The sequence below is a fragment of the Monodon monoceros genome, unplaced genomic scaffold, assembly GCF_005190385.1.
Source record: "Monodon monoceros isolate NGI ecotype Baffin Bay Population unplaced genomic scaffold, NGI_Narwhal_1 Super_Scaffold_5, whole genome shotgun sequence".
In the NCBI taxonomy this organism is placed as follows: Eukaryota; Metazoa; Chordata; class Mammalia; order Artiodactyla; family Monodontidae; genus Monodon; species Monodon monoceros.
The window spans coordinates 87,154,382-87,172,283 of NW_021703782.1; the positions used below are offsets into that span (position 1 = coordinate 87,154,382).

General features: G+C 40.4%; 1 long non-coding RNA gene across 9 annotated transcripts in view; it reads right to left on the minus strand.

Moving 5' to 3' along the window:
• Positions 1-17,902, minus strand: part of LOC114884831 — a 211,725-nt gene that overhangs the window by 115,917 nt on the left and 77,906 nt on the right. For 7 of the 9 annotated variants that reach the window (XR_003790911.1, XR_003790907.1, XR_003790909.1 and 4 more), the window contains exon 2: positions 10,876-10,992. This is a non-coding gene — a long non-coding RNA (uncharacterized LOC114884831). Of the gene's footprint in view, positions 1-10,374; positions 10,491-10,875; positions 10,993-17,902 lie in introns of those variants that run through there. The other 2 variants (XR_003790910.1, XR_003790912.1) reach the window with 2 other exon arrangements.

A 17,902-nucleotide genomic window follows, 5' to 3' on the forward strand; every position in this document is an offset into this window, starting at 1 on the left:
AAGATGTGGCAAATATATACAATGGAATATTACTCAGCCATAAAAGGAAATGAAATTGAGTTATTTGTAGTGGGGTGGATGGACCTAGAGACTGTCATACAGAGTGAAGTAAGTCAGAAAGAGAAAAACAAATACCGTATGCTAACACATACATGTGGAATCTAAAAAAAAAAAAAAAAGGTTCTGAAGAACCTAGGGGCAGGACAGGGATAAAGATGCAGACGTAGAGAATGGACTTGAGGATACGGGGAAGGGGAAGGGTAAGCTGGGATGAAGGGAGAGAGTGGCATGGACGTATATACACTACCAAATGTAAAATAGATAGCTAGTGGGAAGCAGCCTCATAGCACAGGGAGATCAGCTCGGTGCTTTGTGACCACCTAGAGGGGTGGGATAGGGAGGGTGGGAGGGAGATGCAAGAGGGAGGAGATATGGGGATATATGTATACTATAGCTGAGTCACTTTGTTATACAGCGGTAACTAACACAACAATGTAAAGCAATTATACTCCAATAAAGATGTTAAAAAAACAAATTCGCAAACTGGAAGTGGAGAGAGGAATGGGGGAAGGGCACAATAGGGGGAGGGGATTAAGAGGTATAAACTACTAGGCACAAAATAAATAAGATACAAAGATGTAATATACAGTATAAGGGAACATAGCCAATATCTCATAATAATTTTAAATGGAGTATAAGCTATAAAAATATTGAATCACTATGTTGTACACGTGAAACTAATATACTGTAAATCAACTATACTTCAATTAAAACAATTTAATTTTAAAATAATAATAAGGGAAGGGCAAAGTATTTTTAAAAACTCACAAACTGGGGCTTCCCTGGTGGTGCAGTGGTTAAGAATCCTCCTGCCAATTCAGGGGACATGGGCTCGAGCCCTGGTCCGGGAAGATCCCACATACCACGGAGCAACTAAGCCTGTGCGCCACAACTACTGAACCTGCACTCTAGAGCCCAAGAGCCACAACTACTGAAGCCCGTGCTCTGCAACAAGAGAAGCCACTGCAATGAGAAGCCCGCACAGTGCAGCAAAGAGTAGCCCCCGCTCGCCGCAACTAGAGAAAGCCCACGCGCAGCGACGAAGACCCAATGCAGCCAAAAATAAATTAATTAAATAAATAAATTTTTAAAAAACCTCACAAACTGGAAAGCAGGCTGTTGGCTAGCCCATACTCCATCATGTAAACATACAGGTTGTTTCTATCGAAGTAATCGGTAGAAGTGAGCACCCTTACCTGACAAAATTGCTCTGGAGGAAAAAGTAAAGCAGAAAAGGTGCTGACTCTCTGCACAGGCAAATATTCTCACAATGAAGATGCACCAATGAGCATATCTTCATACTAAGCTCTGGACCTCCAAGGGGCCTGACCGGCTCACCCGGTTGTCTACTCCCCAGCGATGACCTTGCCAGTCAGACCCATCTATGGGATCTTCGCTGAGAGCCAGGCCTTAACTCTCAAACCGGTGGCTCTCATTTACCCACGTGAAGCACGTCCAAGAGCAAATACAAGTTCATCCCGATCCTCCACCCACTAGCTTTGGCCCAAGAAATTAAAAGGGACTACCAGTGATATAATTATCTTATTATCATAAAGATCTCTTTGAAGCCATTCGTAGATTCATTTGTAAATTTCTGAATGTTAACTATTGTTAATATCCAATTTTTAGTGCATTTTTTCGCTCATTCATTGGATACACCTGTGGCAAGCCTGGGAGTCTCAAAGGTCCCATAAGTAAGAATCCTGCTCTTAACATCCTCCCTTTTCATCTTCCTTCTACCCAGCCTGGGAGCCTTGGCTCTGCTTTCCAGTTCTGTCATGGTTTCTACCCCTTGTAATATTTGATAGATTATCATCATTTCCCTCACTCAAATTTCAGCACTTCCTAGAAATTTGGCTCGAACTCCCTCTCTGGTCTATTTACTCCTGTTGTTTTCAACGTGATTCTTTTCTTTCCCATCACCCCTCCCCCATCCGGACACCACCAGATCTATACACTAAGGTCCCAAAACTAATCACCAGTGGTGGTGGGGGGAGGGGGGAAGGGCGGTAGGGGAGATGCCCAAAGGGCCTCAGGTGATCTAAATGAAGCTGGGTGTGGGTACTAAAGATGTCACAGGACAACGGATATTTCATCCTGCTGCCAGCGTACACTCAAGTCTCAGGAGTGAAAGGGACTTAAAAGCTCATCCATGCCTCCACCTCTGATTACATCAAAATATTAGCCATTAAGGAAAGATCAGCATTCCACGGCGCCCTCGGAGATCTCTGAAGTGGATTCCATTGCTTCCCTTAGTAATGCATTCCAGAGGCTCATCATACTCAGAGAGATTTTCCTCCTGCAGAACCTAAATCCTGCTGGAAGCAATTTAAACCATTCCCCTTTGGCCTGTCTTTGTGTGTAAAAAGAGGAAAGCTCTTTGCCACTGCCCATGCGGGTCCCTTCACAGATTCCTTGGCTCCCACAGACACTTCATTTACTGATTGCAACGAGAGCACAGCAGGGGCAGAGACAACAGGAGAAGGAGAGAGAGGTCACGGAGAAACCCTCGCCTTTTCCTTTCTGGCCAACTTTGTGTAGAGGAAGCACCCAGGACTCTAGGGCCTGGGTTTAACCCAGCTCTCGCATCTCATTATCCTCGGTCAAGTCTCCTGCCCCTTTCACCGCCTGGTGACCTACTTTCATCTCCAGCGAGGTTCTCCCCTGGAAGCATGTAGATAACGCGCAGCTCAGCAACAGGGTGATGCAGCCGAGCCACACAGCTGATCTGACCTTTCCCTTCCTCTCCAGAGTTACACGAAGGAAGGAATAGAGACGACCAGGTTTTCTGCTGGCCAAACCTGCTTTTCTTTCCTGGCAAAATGACACTAGGAGACGAAGTATATTCTTCCACCCAAGACTGTAAATAAAAGAAAGAATGTTGTGGGTGTATAGGACGTTTGGAACATTTCATTTTTGTAATTGTGCCTTGTGAGCTAAGAGCCACCACAAAAGGCCAGTCTTTGGAAACTGATGGGGGTTTGTGGTTGTATTTTGGGGCTGGCTGGCCAGCTGGGATTCTGTTTCCATTTTTCCCATTAGTCCTCAAGTTCTAGATGAGGCCCCCAAGATCCTGAGGCATCAGACCAGAGGCAACTGCCAACACTTTCCCAGGATGAGCGCTGGAATGTGTGTTGGCCGGACACATTGATTTGCAAGGTGTTTATAAAATTTCTTGATCCTTTTTTTCCACCTGGTCTGCTTCCTGGATCCAGAGGTTTATAGACTGCAGTGTGCCACCGGGAACCAAGGCGTGGAATAAACACTCCACGCTCTTCCCTGGGACCTTCTTTTGTGTAACTTTCTCTTTTTAAAATTCTCTTGCACTCTTCACTTTTGTTTCCTTTTTCTCTCTGTCCCCCCACCCCCTCTGGTGTCTCTGTTTACACAGTTTAGAGCTGGGGAAGATTTTGGTAGTTTTCCAGCTGCCTATGCACAAGTGTAATTGAGTCATTTATTTTTAGTGATGTCAAGACTTGGAGAACAGAAATAAAAGGAACATTGCACACTGACTGACTAAAATGGAAGAGAGTGCTCATTTGGAGGATGAAGATACAGAGGATGTGATTATTTTCAAACTGGAGGCTCTTCACTTCTCATTTCAAAATCAGATTTGGAACATAATTTGTTTTATTTTCAGCTGGTGGGGTCTCCGGTCTCAAGCCAAATTATTCTATGTCCTTCTGGGGTAGATGTCTAACTGGCAGCTCCTTTATGAATAAACCTGTCATTTTCTTCCCCTTTAGCAAGAGAGCCCTACTTGCATTATTTCCTGGATGGAAAAGATGGGGCTTAAATTAAAGACCTGTGGGACGTCCTGAGATCCTCACAGGAAAAGGTCACTGGAACATCATCTGTCATTTAAAACAAAACAATTAAACAGATGCAAAAGCCTATGTGTTTGATGACCAGCACATTCCAAGTCTATCGAGTTACCTTTTTCTATGCACCTACATATATTTTGGGTGGAAATCAAACCTGGAATTGGAGAAGTATCGTTTGTTCTTTACAAAACTGTCACAGAGTGCTAATGGAATTGACTCAAGCATTTTTTTTCCTTCCTTTGATTCTCCCACCCTCCTCATCCCTCCATCCCCACAAAAAAAGATGAAAGACAACTATGAAATCAGTACAATATAAAACACAGTATTTGAAAATAAATTTGTGATTGATAAAACTAGTTAGTGTTAACTGACTGCACATTATATGCCAGGCACCGCTCCAAGTATTGACATATCAGAGAGATAGCACTATTATCCCAATTTAGAGACAGGAAAGAGATGAACAGAGATATTAAGTAATTTCTGAGTTGTGCTGTGAACCCAGAGAGTTCAGCTCTGGTGTCTTTATTTGTACGCCCTGCACAATATGCCTCTCACAGCAGTGGACAAGCAACTGACAAATGGGAGAAACATATGCAAGACAGATGGCAAAAGGATATGATTCTTAATATACAAAGAACTTTTGCCAAACAATGAGGAAAAAAGCCAATACCTCAACAGAAAAATAGACAAAGGACAACAATAGACAATTCACACATATAGAAACCTCCAAATAGTTGACAAAATGTTTTAAAATATCAAATCATACTAAAATCAAAGATACGTAAGCTCAAACAATCATATATCTTTTTTTTCTATTAGATGAATTAATAATTGATGAATTCTAATTTTTCTTATAATCGAAAAAAATCCTGCTCAGTGTTGACAATGGTGTGAGGGAACAGCTACCCTCAAACACTGCTGGTGTGAAGTGTAAGTTGCTGCAATGTTAATGGAAAGAAAAATTTCAATATTAATGAAAATCTTTACAATAAGTTCAGTAATTCCACTTCTGGATATTTATTCTAAGTAAATAAAAAGGAGAACAAACATTTATGCATAAAGATGTCAACCTTAGAATTATTTAAAATAATAGTAGATCTTTATTATAGAACATCATACTATCATCAAAACTCATGCTCTTAAAGAAAATAGGGGGCTTCCCTGGTGGCGCAGTGGTTAAGAATCCACCTGCTGATGCAGGGGACACGGGTTCGAGCCCTGGTCTGGGAAGATCCCACATGCCGCGGAGCAACTAAGCCCGTGCACTACAATTACTGAAGCCCGTGCACCTAGAGCCCATGCTCCGCAACAGGAGAGGCCACTGCAATGAGAAGCCCACACACCGCAACGAAGAGTAGCCCCTGCTCGCCACAACTAGAGAAAGCCCGCGCACAGCAACGAAGACCCAATGCAGCCAAAAATAAAATAAATTACATTAATTAAAAAGAAGATGTGGCACATATATACAATGGAATATTACTCAGCCATAAAAAGAAACAAAATTGAGTTATTTGTACTGAGGTGGATGGACCTCGAGTCTGTCATACAGAGTGAAGTAAGTCAGAAAGAGAAAAACAAATACCATATGCCAACACACATATATGGAATCTAAAAATAAAATGGTTCTGAAGAACCTAGGGGCAGGACAGGAATAAAGACGCAGACATAGAGAATGGGCTTGAGGACATGGGGAGGGGGAAGGGTAAGTTGGGACGAAGTGCGAGAGTGGCATGGACATATATACACTACCAAATGTAAAACAGATAGCTAGTGGGAAGCAGCCACATAGCACAGGGAGATCAGCTCGGTGCTTTGTGACCACCTAGAGGGGTGGGATAGGGAGGGTGGAGGGAGATGCAAGAGGGAGGGGATATGGGGTTATATGTATACATATAACTGATTCACTTTGTTATAAAGCAGAAACTAAGACACCATTGTAAAGCAATTAGAGCCCAATAAAGATGTCAAAAAAAAAAAGAATTAAAATAATTAATTAATTTCAAAAAAAGAAAATAGGAATGGAAAACGCTCATAGTATATTAACATTATAAATATTAATATAATAAAAAGGGAGTTTCTATAACAGTATGTATACAATTCACAGCATTATGTAAAGGGTACCTATGCATAAAAGAAACACTGGAAGCCAGAAAGTTAACACGTGTTTTTCCTAGTGATGAGAGTACTCATGATTCTTACTTTCTTCTGTACAATCTTTTTCAATGAAAACTTATTATTTTATAATCCACAAAAATTGTAAATTATAATAGTGGAGTGAATATAGGAAGATAGAGGCATGCAAGTACCTATAATGAATAAACTCCTGTAAATTACACTTGAGCATGGACGAGCTCTGAGAGTGCTGGCAGGTAAAGCCAAAAGGGAAATAAACTGCATACGTCACCTTCTAATAGAAAGATTACAAATTCATTTTTCAAAGACCTTTTCCCCAAGGATATTATTGACTATATTTATATAGGAGAGGTTTTTATATAGGAGACGTTGGGTAACACCGAACAATGCCTTCATTCTGCTTCTACGGAAGACACAGATTCTTTGTTCAAATGCACAGCCTTATAGTGACCATCTAAAAATGTAAACACTGAGGAAATAAGAGTAAACGACTCAGAAAAGACATTCTGTCAGGAAAGTAAAGTAAGATAGTGAATAAATGTTTCCCCTGGAATACCTAACTTCTTAATTCAGGGATAGATCGCAGACAACCCTGGGGAAGACTCTTGGGTCAAAAGAGCAATGTTTTCTCCCCAGAGTCATTTAGAGTAGCCAGTGTTAATAATGCAATAAAAAACACTGTTGGCATATAAACAACTCCAAGGTTAACAGAACAAAAATTATAAGATTTTGGTATGCATAGAATTCTCTAGTAAAATATATTCCTCCATGATATGAAATTAGCCTCAGATTAAAGTGAAGAAAGTGTGATTTAAAGGGATTTCTGCCAGTCCTCTCCCTGTAAAAATATTTACTCTATAAGTCTTACTACAAAGATAGAAAATCAAAGAAGGATAACATTTGCAAACTTAGAAAGCCTTTAGAATTTCTATCATCCAGAAGTGATTAACTTTGGGGGAGTCATGAACTTCTCTCGAAATCTAATGAAAGCTATAGAGTCTCTCTCCAGAAATATACACATGTACACCAAATTTTGCATAAAACTGAAAAGGTTCAGGACTGACCTCACGTTCATCCACAATTCCCTATGATAAGAACACCTGAGCTAGTTCAACCTTGTGTTTTTGAGAGGGTTTTAGAGAAAGATGCAGCATTCTGCCTAATTGAACAACATTTCTTATTTTCACAAAATTAATCCCTCCAAGTGAGTGAAGTAACTTGCCCAAGATCATAAGGCAAATTAAATGGCAGATGAAGGATATAAACCAGGTCTTCTAACTCCCAGGATAGTCTTCTTTCTCTCAGATCCTTTGTCCACTTAGATTTAAAAACCTCCCTTGGTTTCCCACAACCTGGGTTAAGAGAGAAATCTCTAAAACACACATCTAGGGAAACCTACGGAAGATTGAGGTATCCCCTGGGAATACAACACTGAGAAAATACTTGGAGTAAAGTTGGACTCAAAGGCTTTTCTGAAGTCACCAACACCATGGTTTTTCAATGGACCAGAGTTCATGACAGCATCCTATCCATTTTAGACAGTTCTTCTTTCATAAATCTTGGGCTATCTTCTGATTATTGTCAAAACATCTGAAAATCAAACATAACATCTTGCCCTGGTTTTAGAACCAGCAGTGAATCAAAGTTCTCCAGCAACCGAGGTAATAAGAGTGATGACATGCCTGAAAATAGGAGGGACGAGGCATAACCATCAGCGGTATCAAAGCTGTACAATTTATCTTCATGATAGGAAGTGACTATTATTTTCTTTACTCACCAGGAGAAATTTGTGACTCATGAGCAAAGGAGTATTGTAGGATGCTTTGCTGTCTGAAGACTACAGACAGAAAATGTAGACCTTTCCTTTTATTTAATCAAACAACTGGATTGAATATTCCTATCAATCAACTGCATGGGTATGACCGTGCACTGGGTTTGACTGGAAAGTCCCTCCTCAGTATCCTGTTTATTGGAGTCCTACTCAACCTCCTAGGTCCATTCACATCTCACCCAATCCAGAGAGACCTCCCTGATTACCCTAGCCCACACTCATCTCATCCTTCTTAGCGGTGGCTACAGCGCTTTTCTGTAGGACATAATTCAACACCACTTACATACTGCTTAATGGATCACACTAACTGCTTCATGAGTCTTGTTTCTCTAACCAGATAATAAGTTATTCAAAGGCAGGAATCATGTTTTCCCTGCTGCTTGATACTGGGCACAAGTATTCAAAACTTGTGTGTTGACTAACAGATTAAAATGAGAAAAACAGTCACCCACCCACCTGAATCCAGCCCAGCGGCATTCAGCTCAGAGCAGAGTTAAGCTTTCCTGCCTGATGAGCCTCTGGTGATGCTTCAACATCTAGCTCTCAGCACCAACTCCTCTGCAACAATCCTAGTAACAGAAAAATGCTGAGAACTCCTGTTCAAACCAAATAGCATGGTACTTCTGTGGAGATGAGTAACGCTAGGAGACCTGGGAGGACAATTACCCCTCCCACTAGCAGGATGGTTTTAACTCAAAAGTATATTTTGAATGATTATCCATATTATCTTCTATCTTTACTTGAGATCTAAGAAAGTCAGTGGAAATTTCCAGAGTTGCAGCCCCCCCCCCCCAGAAGATGGACTACCATACAGCCATTCAAAATAATAAGACAGAAATAAATGGACTGATGTGGAATGATGTCTAAAAATCTAATTTTACATGGACAATAAAGCAAATTGTACATAAATATTGATTCCATTTTTGGAAAAATGTGTTTTTGAATGCACACATACTGCACCCATATGGGTCATAGATGCATAGAAAATCTATGGATGCATTCATTAAAAATACTGTCAATCACGGTTCTCTCTGGGAGTGGGATCTGGAGCCTGGCAGGGGAGGAAAAACAGGACTTTACCATTTCACTTCAGGCAATTTTGCAGTATTTTTTTAGATTTTGCAGTAAACAAGACTTTGATTACTTACGTCACTTTAGAGTCCTATTTCTTAACTTTCCAAAAAGTCACCTGTTGAGGTCTTCAACAGTGTGACCTTGAGACAGACTGGGAACTGGGACCTGGGACCCTTTGCTGCACTGCTTGCACCAGGACAAATGTTTCCTCGAGTAACGCAATACATAGAAACTATGGGGGACTAAAAATAACTGCGTGCATGGGCATTTGCGGCAAATTATGGACAAGACAGAAAATTACCAGAAACTCAACTGCCACTTCTGAAGAGCCAGGAGCAAAAACAGGGTGTCGGGGGCAAAAGCAGGGTACTGCACATGCCCCCTGCACTCAACACCACCAAAGGGGTGGGCAAACCATCTAAGCCCCCCCCTCGGCCCAACCGCTGGACACACCCCCACCCTCACCCTGTATAAGGAAGCAGCTCACCCCACCCTCAGGGACAGAGCGAGGGAACCTGTTACTTGTTTGCGCTCCCCCCCTTCTGCACTGGGGCCCCAGTAAAGCTGTGACTGAATTTCTTGTCTGGCCTCTCATCGGTTCCTAAGAGGAAGGCCTTTCTTGGGGAAGCCCAAGAGCCCTGGTCAGTAACAACCGCACCCTTCGCTCACCACTCCGCCACGTTCTCTGGGCTCCGACCACCCACCTGGTGGATGTCTCCGCTCCATGCTCCTTCAGCCAGTGTTCTTTTCTCTCTCAGGTATGACACCCCTCTCTTATTCCTCTGGTCAGCCCCCACCTGTCCTTCAAGAGCCACCCAAAGTCCCACCTTCTCTGTGATGCTCCGGGATGAATAATTACTCCTATTTCTGTGCCTCATAGCAGTTTCCACACATCCTGCTAGAACATGGATACAACTACATTTTTAAAAATTAACGTTTTTCTCCTCCATGAGGGTGAGCTCCTTCAAGCCAGAATATGACTGTATTTTGTTCATCTCTGGGTCCCTAGCACCTCACACATCGCCTGGCACACAGTGAGTGCTTACACAAGTATTTGATGAAAGCAAAAACTGCAAATCGGAAGCCCGTCTAGACAGCCCTGGACGCTCCAAATAGCCAAACAATTCTAGATAACAACCTTGTTGCAGGTATTCTCAATAAAATGTTTCTGCTCCTTAAGTCAAAAGACAAAACCCCATTTGTATTCTGTGTATTCGCTCCAGACAATGATTTGATGTCACAATCTACTACAGGTCAGCCCAAGGCAACCCCTTTGATTGAATTAAAGGAATATAATCAGAATACAATCTCTGATATAATGCATCACACAGACAATTCCAGACATACTCCCAGGAGCAGCTTCGTGGATCAGCTTGACGTAAATTAGGGCGTACTTTCCGTTAAGTCCATATGTAACAAATTTTCTTTCCATGTTGATATTCAATAACTGACCTGATTTGAGTAACCTCCCTGTTCTTGGTTACGTGTCACCTCTGAGAGCTTCATGACCACCAATCTTCACTGTTTATCAGACAGAAAACTAGATTTCAGGAGCCTCACCACTGAGCCTGTGAACCAACATAAAATAGTCTGAAATAAGAATAACTATAATACACTATAGTGGGCTTCCCTGGTGGCACAGTGGTTGAGAATCTGCCTGCCAATGCAGGGGTCATGGGTTTGAGCCCTGGTCTGGGAAGATCCCACATGCCGCGGAGCAACTAGGCCCGTGAGCCACAACTACTGAGCCTGCTCTTCTGGAGCCTGTGCCCCGCAACAAGAGAGGCCGCGACAGTGAGAGGCCCGCACACCGCGATGAAGAGTGGCCACTGCTTGCCGCAACTAGAGAAAGCCCTCGCACAGAAACGAAGACCCAACACAGCCAAATAAATAAATACATACATACATACATACATACATACATACATACACTATAGTAAGTGATCTACACACCTGATCATATTTAGTTCCATGGTCAGCAGGCAGGCTTCAGCTAAAGTGTTGTCCTCTTTTCTGTAAAGTTCTGTAACAGTTCCTAAGTTTCTGCAGAGCATGGACATTGCGCTTGCCCTGAGGAATAAACCAATGGTATTTTAACAAATCTTTGAAATAAAGACTGTGCACACAAAACAAAAAACAAAGTGAGACAACAATAACAGCAATAAGATAACAGCTCCAAGAGGTGCGGAATGTTAACCTTATCTTACAGAGGACCAGAGCAGTTAGGTGACTTGTCTGAAGTCACATAGCTACTAAGTGGCACAGCCCAGTTTAGAGCCAAATCACTTGACTCCATCCCCTTGCCTCTTCCCATTAAGCCATGTGGCCTCCCCCTAAAAGATGGGATATGTCCAATTTCAAACCAGAGAACTTCCATAGTCATTGAGACACCAAAAACGAGGCACTATGTTTGTTACAGCAGCTACAAATTTCTCCCCTTTTTATGTCTACAACAGATCCATATTTTTATCTACTCACTGAACATGTAATGAGCACCCACTATTTACCAGACATTGTGGCAAACACTTGGAATGAACTCCAAGTGATAAATAATGTGCGTTTGTGTCCCCAAGGCAAACTTATTGATTATCTGGTGATTAGAACTCATTGACCAGGAAGGCTATGTTTATCTCAACAGAGCAATTTTTCTATAAAAAGAATAATTGCTATGAAATGTGAATATTAGTAACAGCCAACGTTTACTGAGGATTTACAATCCTCTAGGCATTGTTCTGAGAACTTTACATGTATTAACGCATTTAATAGTCACTTCGTAAGTTTAGAAGCTTTGATGAATCCCATTTTACAAATAAAGAAACTGAGATACAGATAAGTGTGTTATCAAAGTCAGACAGCTAAGAAATGGCAAAGCCAAGATGAAAACCCAGGTAGTCTGAATACAGAACTAAACCACTATTTTATCTAATCTCTCAATTTAATATATGAAATTAACATATTTAATTTCATATATTAAATCTAGGGTCACCAAGATGAATAAGGCAATATTCCTGTCCTCAAGGAATTAGTGGAAAAAGCAGACAAGTAAGCAGGTAGTACAATACAGAGTGACAGGACTGTGTACAGGGGCCTGGAGGAGCACAGGGAAGGGGTCCCAACATTTGCAATAACCCACATGCTTTCCTCATACAGACGTAGACCAGGCGCCCTCTCCTAGGTCCTACGATTCATTCAGTGCCCAGAGAACCTGGTAAGGAGAAAGACGGGAGAGGAAGTGACAAGGGAAAGGATGACAGAACGAGGAAAAGAAGGAGAAAGGGATTGATAAAGGAAATACATGAAAACATGCCTGCCTAACCATCAGCCTTTCTCCCTGTAAGACGTTTCTGTCCCTTGGAAATGCACAAAAGCTTAGAAGACAACCTGTAAATCTGGCCTTAATTGTTTCCCTACTCTCCAGGGCAGAACAAGAAGATGAAAAGTTCCCCTCTCTTTGGACCCCTCGGGTACCTTGATCAGTGATCGGATGACAATTAGGGACCCCAGGAAAGGAAATGGACAGGGCTCCATTACTCCCATATGTGAGTACACTCCATTAAGCCATTTGCCAACCTTTTATAGTAGACGTTCAGATTGTTTTCAGTTTTACTGAAATTATAAAGAATGTTGGAATGAACTTTTTTTTTTTTGGCCGCACCATGCGGCATGCAGAACTTCCCCGACCAGGGATCGAACCCATGCCTCCTGCAGTGGAAGTGCGGAATCTTAACCACTGCACCACCAGGGAAGTCCGGCATGAACATTTTTATAGTTGCACTTTTGTATACTTTTGACTATTTCCTATAAAAGATCCCAGAGTGGAATTACTAATTCTAAGAGTATATTTCCTTTTTAAACTCTTAATCCATATGGCAAAAACACTTTCCAAAAAGTGGTAATAAATTATATTCCACTGTAAATATTTGAGAGTGATTATTCACACTCTACCCAGCATTGTTATACTTTTTTAAACTTCATTATTTTGTTAGAAAAAAACTGTAAGTTATTATTTTAATTGTCCTTTTTAAAACACTGGTGAGGTTGAATTTGTTTGGCAAGTTTATTAATCATCTATATTAATTGAGATTATGCATATAAACCTTGTAAGTCCTCAGAAGAGATTACTTTATCATTATTTTAGAAATGAGTTGGAAAATTATTTCATGGTTACTGGCTATGTATAAAATTTTTAAAAAATTTTTAAGTTCACTTATTTTTTTTCCCATTTCTCTATTGAAGTTTCAGTGGTTTCTTATTAGTGAGTTGCGTGAGCTTTTTATGCATTAAGTACATGACCTCTTTGTTTTGGAGAAATGTTCCTGTTTTGAAGGATTGCTGTCCCTAACAGAACAATGCTACCTACAGGCATTATGCTTTACAAATATGGCTCCAGGCTTTGGTTTCATTGATGAAGAAAGAGAAGCTTAAAATTCAGTGTTTTCTCTTTTCTTTTCAAGGTCAAATTTTTTAGTTAATTAAATTTTTTGAAGTAACATTGGTTTATAAAATTATATAAGCATCTTGTGCACGACATTATATTTCTAATTCTGTATACACTATAGCATGCTTCCCACCAAAAGTTTAGTTTCCATCCATCACCATATAGTTGGCTCCCTTTACATATTTCACACCCTCCCTCCACCCCCAACCCCTCTGGTAACCACCACTCTGTTCTCTGTATCTACATGTTTGTTTTGGTTTGGTTTGTTCATTGACTTTGTTTGGTTGTTTCTTTATATTCCACATGAGTGAAATCATACAGTATGTGTCTTCTCCACCTTATCTCACTTAGCATAATACCCTCAAGGTCCATCCATGTTGTTGCAAATGGCAAGATTTCTCTTTTTTTTACTGCTGAGTAGTATTTTAGTGTGTGTGTGTGTGTGTGTGTGTGCGCGTGTATACATACACATCACATCTTCTTTATCCACTCATGCACTGATAGGCACTTAGATTATTTCTATATCTTGGCTGTCGTAAATCACGCTGTGATGATTTGTCCAAACCCACGGTACGTGAAATACCAAGAGTGAACTCTAATGTACTAAACTATGGCCTTTGGGTGATAATGATGTGCCCCTGTAGGCTCATGGACTGTAGCAAATGTACCACTCTGGTGAGGGATGTTGGTAATGGGGGAGGCTGGGCACATATGGGTAAATGGGAATCTTTGCACTTTCTGCTCAATTTTGCTGTTAATATAAAACTTCCATAAAAATAGAGTTTATTAATTTTTGAAAATGTTAAAAAATATAATGTTGTGATGAACATAGGGGTTCATATATCTTTATGAATTGGTGTTCTGGGAAAAGAGAATGACAGTTCTCCAGAAACCAAACTTTCAGTTATGGCATATTGCTAAAACTTATAGAGCATTCAAAACAGCTGTCATGAAGAAACTCAACAAGCTACAAGAAACCTCAGAAAGATGTACCATGAGCTCAGGGAGAAAATTAATTAACAGAAGGAATACTTTACCAAAGAGATTGAAACTCTGAAAAAAGAACCAAACAGAAATTTTAGAGCTAAAGAACTCAGATGAAGAATACATTAGAAAGCATTGGAAATGAGGTAAAATTTCTATACAGTGACATGTACGAATCTTAGGTGTATCATTTGATGAATTTTGACAAATATATATACCTATGTCATGAACCACACACAATACTTGAGTTTGTTGTAGGTAGAAGGATTTCCCTTCTTCTGCCCTTATTTATTCTCCATGTTTGCAAAGCACTTTGTAATGTAATCTTTTTTTACCTTGTATTCTAGAGCTTTTGCCTACTCCATAAGCATGTTACTCATATTACTCTGAGGCAAGAACATAATAGGTGCCCAATATGTTTGTGGAAAGACTGGGCACCTCATGGAAAGTGTATTTCACATGGCCAGGTCTAAAACACAATCATATCATTAATACCTATAATGGGGGAAATTTAAGAGGCACTGTAATGTTTGTGCAAAGCATGAAAAATCCCCAGTTACACATGGCATTGGAATGCAACTAACTCCCCACTGGAGGCACACGGGAGCCTATTTAAACTTGACGAACTATTTGGAAGCCATTCTCAATGTGATTCTTATCTTCAAACAGAAACTCAGATTACGAGGAGAAACTTTTCCCTCAACCAGCAGTATCAAAAAAATTTTAAGTAGAATATATAGCATTTATCAAATAAAAAAAAAGAAGTCCTACTTCTAGAATACTTATTTTATGTGTCACATCTTTACGAGGAAGTTTATACATAATATCTCATTGATTCTTCACCAAAACCCTGCAAAGCAGGTATCCATTTCACAAGTTGGAAGCTGTCACCTGGTATAGTCAATTTGCCCCAATCCATATACCTTGTAAGAAACAGAGTTAGGATCTGAGTTCAGGTCTAATGAAGTCAAATTTCCCAAGACAGATGCAGCTCAGGTGAGTTCTAATCGGTGCAATATTAGAAGCAAAGCACCCAAAAAGTTCAAGTTGCAGCCTGCAAAGGCAATATTCTTCGGGGATTACTTAGAAACATCAACTAATTACTAGATCACAGAGATGTTCGACCTGCATACCTGTCTCAATGGAAGTGTGAGCTCAAGCAACGAAACCATTTGTCTACCATAGCAGTTGATACTTTTTATGAGGCTGCCCACGTGTAGGGTGTCCAGGGAACACATGCAGAGATTCCGAGGTTTACTTTTACATGGAACTCTGTAAAATCGAAAATTTCCTAAAAAGAAATATTGTGGTAATAAGAATGTAGACTCTGGAGTCGGGATTCTAGCTCTGAAAAAAAAAGAAAAAAGAATTCTAGCTTTGCTTCTGATTAACAATACATCCTGATATGTACGATGGAATACTAGTCAGCTGTAAAAAAGAATGAGATAATGCCACTTGCAGCAACATGGATGCAACTAGAGATCATCGTACTAAGCGAAGTGAGTCAGAGAGGGAAAGACAAATACCGTATGATATCACTTATATGTGGGATCTAAAATATGACACAAGTGAACCTATCTACAAAACAGAAACAGGCTCACAGGCATTGAGAACAGACTTGCGGTTGCCAAGGGGAAAGGAGGGTGGGGGAGGGATGGACTGGGAGTTTGGGATTAGCAGATGCAAACTATTATACGTAGAATGGATAAACAACAAGGTCCTACTGTATAGCACAGCAAACGATATTCAATATCCTGTAATAAACCATAATGGGAAAGAATATTAAAAAAGAATATATGTATATACATAAAGCTGAGTTGCTTTGCTGTACACCAGAAACTAACACAACATTGTAAATCAACTATACTTCAATAAAATAAATTTTTTTAAAGAAACAGTATATCCTGGGACAAATTGTTTAACCTCCCTATGGCTTAGTTTCTTTACCTGTAGAAATGGAAATAATAATTGTAGCTACTTCATGTCGTTGCTATGAAGATTAAGAGAGTAAATTCATGTCAGTGAATGAATGCATGCTTAAAACCATAACCAGCACATGGTAAGCACTTTCAACCAAGCTAAGCTGCTGTTTTTATTATTACTTTTTCTCTAGTACCTGTCGTTCACATGTTCAGGACAGTGTGATTCATTCAGGCTAATTTTTTTTAAATGCTTGCATTAGTGAAAATTCTGTGTTACAGTACTTTTTTCATCCTTAATGTTACTTTCAAAAAGACATAGGCATTTAAACTAAAGTAACTAAAAAGTATTAACACAGAAAGTTTCATAGGGAACCTACTTCAGGAAGTGGATGTTAACAGTTTGCTTATAAATGAATTAAGTCCTTTGAAAAGTGTCTTCTATTAAATAGTATTTTATCACATTATACTATTTGCTTGACTAACCATCACTTTCCCTACGAAAAGCAATTTCATAGATTAAAAAAGCATTGAAAAGCATCTTCAAGATAACTGATGCCAGTCTTACTCTTCCCAGGAAACCCAAGCTACCCAGCACTTAATGTCACACGGATTCCATGAAGAAAGCTTATACTCTCATTTCAGTCTAGCCCATCTTTAGAAAGTGATTCCTTAGATTGGGCTAAATTCTTTGTCCTTAAAATGTTCATTCTATGGCACTGCTCCCTGGAATCACACTGAAGGAGTATCATTCATTTTCTTGCTGATAGCAGTTTGAGGACTTGAAGTCAGCTGTTACATCCTTCCCTGAAGTGTTTTCCCTGAAAGAACACCCCCAGTTCCTTGGACTACTTTTTACTGGCATGACTTTGGATGCGTCATCTGCCTTGGTTGTTTCCTTTTGGACTTCCTCCTGCTTGACCTTTTTCCTCCTATACTGGGATTACCAGGACCGAACATGATACTCTATAATCTGATCAGAGTAATAAGTAAGATATTGCCTTGCTTGTTCTAGACCAAAGATGTGCTCTAGTCATTGACTCTCTTGACTTATACAAAGTTTAGCATCCTCCACCTCTCCACCTGTCTTTTTTTGTGTGTGTGAAGGAGGGAGCTGTTATTAGTCAGGGTGGAGGGAAAGAGCTGATGGCATAGTTCTAGTGTAAATTCAAAGGCCTGAGAAACAGGAGAGCCATCGGTCTAAGTTCCAGTCTGAATCCGAGTCTGAAGGCAGAAGACTGACGTCCCAGCTCAAAGACAGCCAAGCAGAGGGGGAGAATTCTTTCTTACTCAGCTTTTTATTCTATTCAGGCCTTTCATGAATTGCATGCGGCCCACCCTCACTGGGGAGGGTAATCTGCTTTGCTCAGTCTACTGACTTAAATGTTAATCTCAACCAGAAGCTCCTTCACAGACACACCTAGAAATAATGTTTAACTAAATATGGGGTCACCCCATTGCCCAGTCAAGTTGATAAAATGAGCCATCACACTGCTGTCTGCTATGTCAGCCATTTCTTTCCCACCTTCTACCTTCAATATTTTCCCCAGCACTTTACATCTATCCCTATTACATTTCTTTCAATATTTCCCCCATGGTTTCAGACTTGGGGAAATCTCAGATACTGATTCCTTTATCA